The sequence below is a fragment of the Odontomachus brunneus genome, unplaced genomic scaffold, assembly GCF_010583005.1.
Source record: "Odontomachus brunneus isolate Ranch 3 - 2012 unplaced genomic scaffold, Obru_v1 Obru_scaffold_049, whole genome shotgun sequence".
Classification (NCBI taxonomy): Eukaryota; Metazoa; Arthropoda; class Insecta; order Hymenoptera; family Formicidae; genus Odontomachus; species Odontomachus brunneus.
This window is the reverse complement of record NW_022639499.1, coordinates 2,155,990-2,166,749: the sequence shown is the minus strand read 5'-3', so window position 1 is coordinate 2,166,749 and position 10,760 is coordinate 2,155,990. Positions and strand designations below refer to the sequence as shown.

General features: G+C 38.8%; 1 long non-coding RNA gene across 1 annotated transcript in view; it reads left to right on the top strand.

Annotated features, from left to right (window-relative positions):
- Nucleotides 1-1,861, top strand: part of LOC116845127 — a 1,993-nt gene extending 132 nt beyond the window's left edge. The window contains exons 1-3 of the long non-coding RNA XR_004378194.1: nt 1-7; nt 1,550-1,664; nt 1,846-1,861. The exon at nt 1-7 is cut by the window's left edge and continues 132 nt beyond it. This is a non-coding gene — a long non-coding RNA (uncharacterized LOC116845127). The remainder of the gene's footprint in view (nt 8-1,549; nt 1,665-1,845) is intronic.
- The last annotated feature ends 8,899 nt before the right edge of the window (nt 1,862-10,760 follow it).

Here is a 10,760-nt window from a genome sequence, read left to right as displayed (position 1 = left end):
CTCAAAGGTGACTGCCACGTTCCATTTTTATTCAAATTCAAAGGGAACATATTCCGCAGACGAATCATAAATTTTTCATGCTCTCAATTGCAAATGAGATTGAGAAAAAAAATGTTTGGTATTTGTAACTATCACATGGAGAAATGATTTTTCTAAATTGTAGTCGAGAAAACTAGTGTCTCTCTCATTAAATTCTGTCACATTATTAGCGATAATAATCTTATATGCATATTACTATTACTATTTTCGTGTTGGAACGACAGATTTCTATGCATTACTAAATCGCTTATACTTGAGTGAAATATATGTATAGTTCCGAAAAATATGTACTCATGTACATATATAAACTCATGCGTCATGTGAGTAGTGTGTGGTGAGATGATTGGTGATGTGTGTACTGAATAGTCACGCCTGATCGGTCGAAGGCACATGTGTAAGCATCGGCCATGTTACATATCTACTATCTTCTCTTCTATACTATTGATCCATAAATTCGTGCGAATTTTTATCTAGTTGACATTCGCATATTAGTATTAAGAGAATAATTTCATATGGTTATCTATGTACATGCTTTGATACCTGATATTTCAGAACATATTTCGCGGTGTAAATGATAGTGTTTGAAGAAGTAGTTATCTTTGCTGCGGCTTGAAAATGGAAGGCAGTAATAAGTTTTACCGGTGCATTATGCTTTTTTACTTTCTACTTTCACTAACAATTGTTAGAGTTTGACTGAAGTGTTTCTCTTGTACTATAAACTATGTTCACTCGACTTTACTCTCCCTCCGATTATCACCTGTTTCGCTCATTACGCACAAAACTCTCTTGACGATGCTTCTCTAGAAACTTTGCCTCTCTAAAAGATGCTAAAAATCACTTGGAACGTTCCTTCGCCGGAAAAGTACAAGAGTTTTACGAGGACGAAGAATCATGAAATTGCGTGAAAGATGGCAAAAGATTGTCGGACAGAATAGCGCATATATTATCTATTAAAATTGGCTTTAAAAGTAAAATGCATTTCAATTTTGTTGAAAAATCCGCACAAATTCATGGATTAACCCAATACTTACGTCACGTATGCGTTTACTTCTCATATCTGATACATACTTTTCAGACTCCATTTTTTGGTACCATATATAAGGGAGTTAGCAATCTAGTTATATGAAGAAGTATATGGTTAGAACATCCAAAGGATATTTTTGGGACTAGAGATCCTTGAATCAGAGTCTGGCCATAAGACAGCCAATTTTTTGGTTCGCCATGTTTTGTCAAATCCCACACAATATTCAATCGCAGTACTCCCATCGCAGTAAGTCAGGCTAGACTAAGGAGAGATAGACAAAGAGAGAGATTGAAAATATGTTCTTCTCTCTCATAAGATTTTAACAAAACCGCAGTGATGGCCAGATTCTGATTCAAAGGTCTCTAGTTGGAGCCAAAAATAACTGTAATCTTGGTTAGATCAACCATTTTCTCTCTCAGTGTGGTCTTCGCCGAGCAACCTCTCTCCACCGCTGCAACTAATCGGGAAAACTGTTTTTTGTTTCAGATCCGACGGAGATCTCACGGCCACGCGGCTGATGCAGGTACGGAGGATGCGGTTCCGGCGGATGCTGACGCAATACCGAAGGAGCCGGTTCGGGCCGAGCAGGGTCGGCTCGAAGGTAAGGCTTACCGACCTCATATACTTTCGCATTAAACTTCACGATCGAGAACCGCAACGTGCTAGTTGCGGAAGGAAGATCATTGAGTCGCAACGATCGCGGAGGGTCAACGCGTGTTTCTCTCACGAAATTCTGTTGAATTTCTCATATTTAATCAACGAATCTATATTTTTGCTTGCAGAACTGTAGCAGAACGTGGCCGGCCCTGAGGTTCCTGGTCTCTCGGTGAGTCAGAAAAATGGGTATACAGGTGATGTGGTTTTTCGGTGGTGGATGTTCGTGAAATCTTATCGGAATCAATGCGATTTACAACCCGAGTCGAGATTTCAAGTTCGTGCTCTTTCATTTCTCCTGAATCCTCGGATTCTATCAGGATCTCCAACGTTCCAAATTTTACGGGATTGATGCAAAGGCAAAATTTGGACTCGGACTACCTCGTGAATTTTTACATGTTGGATTTTGCATGTACATTTGATTCAGTACTCTTTGAACACTTTTTTGGATGCAGTGCGGAAGACGGTATATTATACTTGAGTTTGAGTCGTACTGAAATCGAATGTACATGTTTGTACTGTTCTCATCATGTTACACGGTTGGAAATAATCAGGCGATCTCAAAATATCCATCTTATCCAGAGGATATTCGAATTGCTGAATATCTCTTTTTAAAAGCTCCTGATTTTTCTTCTAATCTCTTTATCTTCAACCTTCAATAAACTTACTTACACACGGAGGAAATATTGTAGTTTCTTTCTATATAAAATTTTGTTCAACTTTATTATGTTTCCAGTAGTGCAGGAATAGAAATAAAAGGTCAATAAAAGGTCTAGCTTGAGTAAGAAACATATAGTAAATTTCGCCAAAAACAGCAAATTTTTTAATAGCACGTTATAGTTCCTAGAATATATAAATAGTATAAAAAATAAAATGATAATCATACAATTATTGCAAGATACTGATCTATTTCTCGTTTACAAAATTTCACAGTAATTTTCACTACAAACTTTCCTCCTTATGTGAACTTTTGGCACTTATTATATCTGACTCGAGATACAAAATTTTTCGGAACCATGCGATCTCCTGATTGTCTCAAGCAACATAAAGTGCGCATCATAATTACGTCATTACGTCATACACGCGGAATTCGCGAACATTTACTGCAATCGTAATAAATTTCGCGATATCGTCGCGATTATATCGATCTCCTAAATCTTTCATACGTGACGATTTATACCGCCAAATTCGAAGTGAATATTTATAAATAATCTTTTTTTGGAATTATAATCCTCGCGAAACGAGAACCCCGTATTTTGTTCTTTTTTTAATAATCATTCACGAAACCGGATATTTTTTCCTTCTCGCAAACGTCACGATTTTTTCGCGTGCAATTCGCGATTTTTCCGCGTACGACTCGCGGACATATTGCCGAGTAATTCATCCGGCGCGTATCACGAAATCGTTAAACGTTGAGCGCCGTTAAAGAGTTATCGCGGCCGTGTGTGCAACGAAGTACAGCGCATTGGTGCAGCGCAGTCAGGTGAACGAAGCGGACGAAAAGTGATCGACGTGGGAGATTGGCTGGACGCTTCTCGGAGGCTCGGATGCTGAGGAAGCTGGACGCCGTACGTCGTGGCGTATCAACGGCAAATGGTGAGTGTCCAATTTGGACGCGCAACAAAGCGTCATATCGCGCGCTGTGCACGTTTAGACGTAAATCGCATTGATTTCCGATGAGAGAAAGTAATTAATGGCGCGCTCATGCGCTCACGCATGCATTTGCTCCGAGGTATCCGTTAAATAATAAAACATCGGTCGATTCTTTCTGAATATTCGCCGAGTGATTCATTAGCCATCGTAGTGCTCATTAAAATGGGGAATTAAAATTTCATTTTTGCCGTTATTGTATTAACGACAAAACGATGCGCATCACGAGTTTACGCGTTTCGATCGGTTACGCGTTTTGCACTCTCACGCGTCGATTTTATTGGCGCGCGCGCGCGCCACGCCAGAATAAAAGATCCACGGATCGTATAATACGGCAAACGAGCTTTCGCTTCCAACTCGATAGTCGTTAGGCGCATCGATGGGGCCGAGCCCGGTCTCAGGACAATCCGGAATGCCGTTAGAAAGTAGCGCGACGGCGCTGCTACGTGCCCGAGACAATAATCGTTAAACTTGTACGTGGGCGTCTCGGAGAATTGCCTTGGAGCACCATTATCGGCGCTTTTTATCTCAGTTGATTGCTAATTGACAAAAGTTGGCTGCGAGATGCGAATTCGCTGATCGTTCTCGTTTACGGCTTCGTCGTTTCGCGGTGCAGCGCGTTGCGTATACTGAAACAATTATTCCTTTATTTGGAACTGAAATATTTCGTACGTATCACCTTATGATCGACGCTTTACCGCGTCCTCCACTTGCGTCGAGTACACGCACGCATTAGGCCCGATCTACAATAGATGGAGTAAGGAGTAGGAGTAAGAGTATGAGACGAAATGAAAATAATTTATTCGCTTACTCCCTTACTTCAGCTCTTACTACTTAATTCAGGCTTACTCCATGTGATGTAGACGAGCAAACTTTATTGTAGATCGGGTCTAAGCGAAATAAATTATTTATATAAATTATTTATATAAATTATTTATATAAATTATTTCCATTTCGTTTTACTCCTATTCCTACTTCTTACTCCATCTATTGTAGATCGGGCCTTATTGAGAAAGTAGGACGCACAGTCACATAGCGGCAATTAAATGTTCTCGGTTACGAACGTTTGGTTGATCCCGTTTTGATCAAATTATGACCCAGTGTACCAAATTTCCGTCTCGACAACGAAATCCTTTCTTCGCTGTACAAGCCCGCCACGTATGAAGGATCAAATCCTCGCGGTAACGCGTCCCAAAAGGAATGAAAAATTCCGTAGAAGAAAAGAAGGAGCAGAAGAGAAGGAAGAGGGATCAATCCTCCTTCAAACTTAAGTAAACCAGGAGCCAATGCGAGAACCGAACGCGCGAAGGACGGCGGTGCGGATAGCCGTGAAAATCTCCTGGTATTTCTAACCGGTGTGCTAGAAATCTTCACGCTTAACCCTTAAGCTATGGAGTCTCGAGAGAACCTCAAAAATAATTACAATATATATTTTTTTTTTTTTTTTGAGAAAAAGTTTTGCTATTAAATTTTATTTTTATTACTTTATTATTGAGCATTCTATTAAACTATAGATTACAAACACTTTATTTAATTTTATTTAATTAAATTAATTAAATTAATTTAATTAATTAATTTTATTTAATTTATTTAATTTTCATTTAAATTAAACATAATTTTAAATTAAACACTCTACTTTAATATTACTTAATTTTTATCATATTTTTTCCTTATTTAATAAAAATAAAATGAGGTCAGTCGAGGACTTCACGCCTAATTAACGTTGATAAAAAACGCCGTAGCCTAAGGGTTAAGGTAAAAGTACTAAGATGTCTGGGCACTAATAACATTGGTATTTGATTTTGAGCATTTTTATCATTTTGGTTTTTATATACGAATATTTAAACGTTTAACGTAGAATATCTGGCAATTATTGGCACACCCGTTGTGTGCAGGTAGAATTCATCAAACTGAACACAAAAGTCCTTTGCCATTTCGTGAACAACTACGTAAAATTTAGAGTCATTAATTAAAGAAGATTGGTGAATGATTATGCGCGATACGATGAATGAACTGTAATGGCGACGTTTGCCGCCGCTGCAGTGGAGTTTAATGAAATTTTTTGTTTCAGAAGGGCCACATAGCTTCGAAATTTGAACTAATTTCGGTACTTTTTTTGTTTCAATGAATTCTAACGAAATTTGATACAATTTCGTCGAATCAGTTTTTCATATTTTGCTTCTCTTTTTCTAAATCAGACAGAAATAAGTTAAATTTAAAACTTTTTCAAGTAAATTTAGAAGAATGGGGAAGAAGAGAAATCTTTTCTTATTCAAATTTAGAAGAAAGGAAGCAAGAGATAAAAATCTGACTCGACAAGTTTACTCTAAGTCTCATTAGTTTTCATTAAAAAAAAAAAAAGACATGGAAATCGGCTCATGTTTTGCGACTGTAGCTTTTTTGAAACATGAAATTTTATTTGACTTTGTTGTGCGCACCGTGTACTCATTTATTAAGTCAAAATAGACCAAAAAGTCCTCTAATATGCAAATGAACACATGGATTTTTAGTTATTAATTAAGGGAAATTAATGCATGACTGTGCGTGATAATGTCTCAATCTTCTTTAATTAATAACTAAAAATCCACGCGGTCATTCGCAAAATGGTAGAGAATTTTTTTGTCCAATTTGGCTCAATATACAAGTACACGAAGGTAGATGTCGCTATCATAACTTATCTACTTATATTGCGAATGATTATTCGCCAATTCTCCTTAATTCTAATTAATAATTCAAAATTTCATCTGGTTATTTGCGAAATGATACAGGAATTTTGTATTTATTTTGATGAGTTTTACCTGCACACAGATCGGTGTGTCAACAACTGTCAGACACCCTGTATATATTCTATATAGAAAGTTTAAATATTCACATTTAAAGGCAATAAGAATGTACAGAAAACAATAAAAATGTACAGAACCTGTGTTAATGTTACTAATGTTATCAGTATTCAGGCATTTGTATACTTTCACTTTCTTCTACATCGTTATCCTTTCACGAACAGCGAATCCTTTTGCGTTATCTTGCTGGGCTGTTACTTGAGTTTAATTTTGCAATCATCAAGCTCGTTTCTCCCTTTAATTCCATTACTCCGGTTACCTGCATAATAAAGATTGGAAAATAACGTACGAGTGCGCACGCAGTGACGGCGTTTATCTGGAAATCATAATGCTGCTGTTGCGTGCAGCGAGATAATGGAAATGGCCTGATTAAAGAGAAAATTGTTAATTGACAGAAGCTCGATTTTTCCAATTAATATCGGTAAAGAGTTTATCCTGTGTTTCAAACGCGTAATCTCGCTTTTCCTCCATCATCGCGAAAGGCGCGCGGTTGGTTCGTTCGAATGTTTGATTTTCTCGGAACGAACGTAAAAGTTTTATAGCTTTCAGCGAAAGACGAAAGGGATTTTTAAAACGATCAAATTGAAATGTTTATGAAGTACTCCCGCTGGCACACCGCAACGCGAGTGACTTATCTTCAAATAAGCCTACGTGTCATCTTCCTCTTGCGTTATAGTTTATACAGAAAATTTCTGGGTATCTAATTGGAATCCATTCCGATTTCTTAAAATAAAGTCTTAGAAGTGCAATGATTCAAAGAGAAAAAGATTTGGTTGTTTTAACGTAAAGTTTGGTTTAAATGAACGAACTAGCACGGTTTTATTGAAGACCACAGAATTTCTGTCTACGGTTCTTATGACCTAAATTTGATTCTAGGAACTAGAAATTCCGTTTCTTTCAAAAAACACGTTGATTCGTTTATTACAACCAAACTTTCCTCTCCGTGTGGGAAACTCGAAGTTTTTCCATTATTGTTTCTAGAAATTTTTTTTCATTTTATATTAGAATTTTATATTAGAATTTAACGAAACATATGTTGACTTCCTAAATAGTTTTATTATTCAGTAAAATATTCAAAGTGTTATAAAATATCTTATTTTTTTATATTATACTGTATTGAGTACAATAATTTGTGCCACAAAATGGAATTCCCTATTTAATATCATAAAGATATATCAAATTTACACCAAATAGAAAATTTATTAGAATTTAATCGGAATCTAGTCTAGTTTTCTTAAAATAATGATGTATTCTAGATTAAAAATGTGAGTTGTTAAATATGCGATTTTAAGTAGAAAACACTCAAAGTTCTCTTGTTATTTTTTCTAGTCTTTGTTTTAAATTAGGATTCAACAAAATATATATATCGCTTTTCCAAATAACTTCATTATTCAGTGAAATACTCAAAACGTTTTAAAATATTTTATTTTTTATTGTTATTTTATTGAAAATATTGCAGTTTGATTTTACAATAGTTGACAATATAGTGGGGTAACCAGTTTTGGGACGAATTCGGGTATTAAATTCTATACTGTATTCGGCAAAATATTGAGAAATTCCTATGCGAATAACTGGAAAAAAGAGAAACAAGCGCGATTATTCGATGAGATAACCCGCGAATAAAGAATACAGTCGGTCGTCCTACGTCCAAACCTTCTTCCCACTTCGACGCGTAGTACAGATCGTGTGTATCACATATTACGAGGAAATGTTTTACATGACGCACGCGTATCGCCTTCAGCGTGCGCAAAATACAATTTCCGGAATCGATCTTTGAATTTGAAGACAGGTGTAATCCTCAACTGGCGCGAAACTTGACTGGAAGGGCGTTTTCTAAGTATTATGTGTCGCCGCGCGCGCGAGAAAGTACGTACGTATAAAAATGACTTGATTCCGGCCGATTCGCGTTTCTATGATTTGACGCGAGGGGTTCCCTTTATCCCCTTTCCCTCTTGTCCGTCCCGACGCTTTCAGCCGCCCTATGAACTACGGCAATTGCGACTAAATTATGCCATTCGACATCCCGGAATGAGAAGGAAAACGCGCGTTCCCGAGCCCCATTCTCGCGATCGCAGATGCGAGATAACTTTTCTCCGCTCGGTCGTATCTTCCGCGCTGATCCCGACGACGAATGGGGTCATCCTCCAAGTTTTTCGAGTTCGACCGACGAGCTTGCACTCCCAGAGACAGAGAGAGAGAGAGAGAGAGAGAGAGAGAAGGGGGGGAAGGAAGTTAAAGCAGGGCAGGGAGAAAAGGAGAGAGCAAGGACGAAAGAGGGAAAAAGAGAGAGAGAGAGAGAAAGGGAGAGATCTCGGGGATTTCACGGTATTCTGCGCGAATACGAGCCAACTGGTAATCTTTTCACGCTCCGTTCGAATGTGTACGACGGCCTCGATAATTGTCGCGGTCGCCGTGGAGATGAACGACTAATTTGAATAGACAGGCAAATTAATCGCCCCGCCGGCCGATTTGCCCTTTCGAATAGCTCGTCCCCCGCGGGGACTCTTCGATTTCCCACGCCGGGGATTTTTTGCACGGATTATGACGAAGATATCGCGTCAAGTCGGTGGCGCGGGCGGGCGGATATTCGGGGTGGTTTCTTGCGGCGATCTCGATATATCTTCCACGAATCCAGGTGGAGAGAGAAAGCCCGCGCGGTCATTAGAATCAACTCCGGGGTTTCCAGTATATCTCGCGTGAATCGCTGGTCAAGATAAAAATAGATAGATAGAGTAAGAAGGGGAGAGAGAGAGAGAGAGAGAGAGAGAGAGAGAGAGAGAGAGAGAATATCGTCGAATAGAACTAAATGACAAGATAAATAGAATGCTGCGTATCTGCAGATCAGTCGGATGATATTTTACTGTGAAAATTTCGAGCCGCGGCGGTGGCAAATATTTCAGAGCAAATTAATACAACTTGCGATGTACATACGTGTCACGATATTTTATGTAAAAAAAAGAGGGAAGGGATAGGCGGTGAGAGAGAGTGAGTGAGTGAGTGAACGAGCGAATGAGTGAGTGACTGAGAGAGACAGAGAGAGAGAAGGGAAGAGAGAGGACGAAAACGCGATTGAGATTACTTGCTATATTGAAAAATCCGGATATCCGTAACGCCGGCGCAATGCGGAATATCCGTGAATCCGACAAATCCCAATTTCATCCGCACCATGGACGAATATTCCCGGTGCCGAAATTCCGGTGCTAGTGAATTTTATTAAAGCAGCATTTCCGTCCTAGGTGACGACCTTGCTCGTCACCACGCCGCGCGCGCGCGCGCGACGTCACATTTGATCGCGGAGCAACGAGAGACGTTTCGGTGGTGGGCGAGGGAGAGGGAGAAGGGAGGAGGAGGAGTCGGGAAATACGTGAGTTATTATGTGACATTCCATTAAAAATATGAGCGAAATATACAAGAGAAATTAAACTATTAAAGGGAATATTCCGGCGCGTGTACCTCGCGTTTTGCGCGCCATTATGAGGAATTACGATATAAAAAAACGGCTGAGGAAGATCTCTCTGTTTCTGGATTTTTCCTCTTACGCTCAACTAGATTAATTTGCACATAAACCATGGCTAAATGCATCAGCCGTAAAACATTACGATTTATTTCTACAAGAGAGAAACGGAGAAAGGGAGAGAAGGACGCGTACCGCTTTACTACTGAGCCTTTATTTATACAGAGGAGGGTTTATATTTTTTATGGGTTGCTCAGTAATGCGGATTTTAGCTAAGAGGTCCGGACGTCCCACCGCGAGTTCGGATTTCACGAAATTGAGATATCGTCGTCGATTTCGAGAAGAGAAACGCGGCTTTTGCGTGTATCTTGATTCTCGCTACTCCGTTCACTGGGCAAACACGCGAGTATCACCGAAAATAAGTAGCGAGACGTTACTTGAAAATAAAAATTCGCCATTAGTGCTTCATTTACCATTCAACAGTTCTGGAATTGGTTTTAGCCGAGTTTTACGAGCCTTGAATATACCATAGAGAAGACAAAAATAAGAGATACGTGTTTTTTCCTAACTGCTTTTTCTCGCACGTTTGAGAGTTAAAGCAATCTCACACGGATGAAGCAGAGTATGCTTGGCCCGTACATAAATCTGTTTGTGCCAACTAGACTCACTAGTAAAATAGGGGACGGCTAATTACGTGGTTCCTGCAACCACAGAGCAATTGCTGAGTTACAGTGACGATATCTGGTTACTCCAACCAAACTGTATTCATGGTAAATCTCATCCCAACCGATTTCTGTTTGCCACAACCAGATCATGTGCAACTACATTGATGTAGCTGATGTAGCCAAATAACCGAATCATATCGACCACATACACACTACTATCACACAAAGTAATTAAAAAGATACAACTAACTAACGCTGCTCACAACTAAATATTTCTGATCATGTCTTTTTCTACCATATCCTTTTCCCGCGCACGAAACAAATTTTATGTATTCGACAATTATAATTATGACGGAACATCTTTTTAATTGCGAGCTTTGTGTGAAAAAATGTTTCAAACAAAAATTTTATGGTATTTTACATATTTTATAATT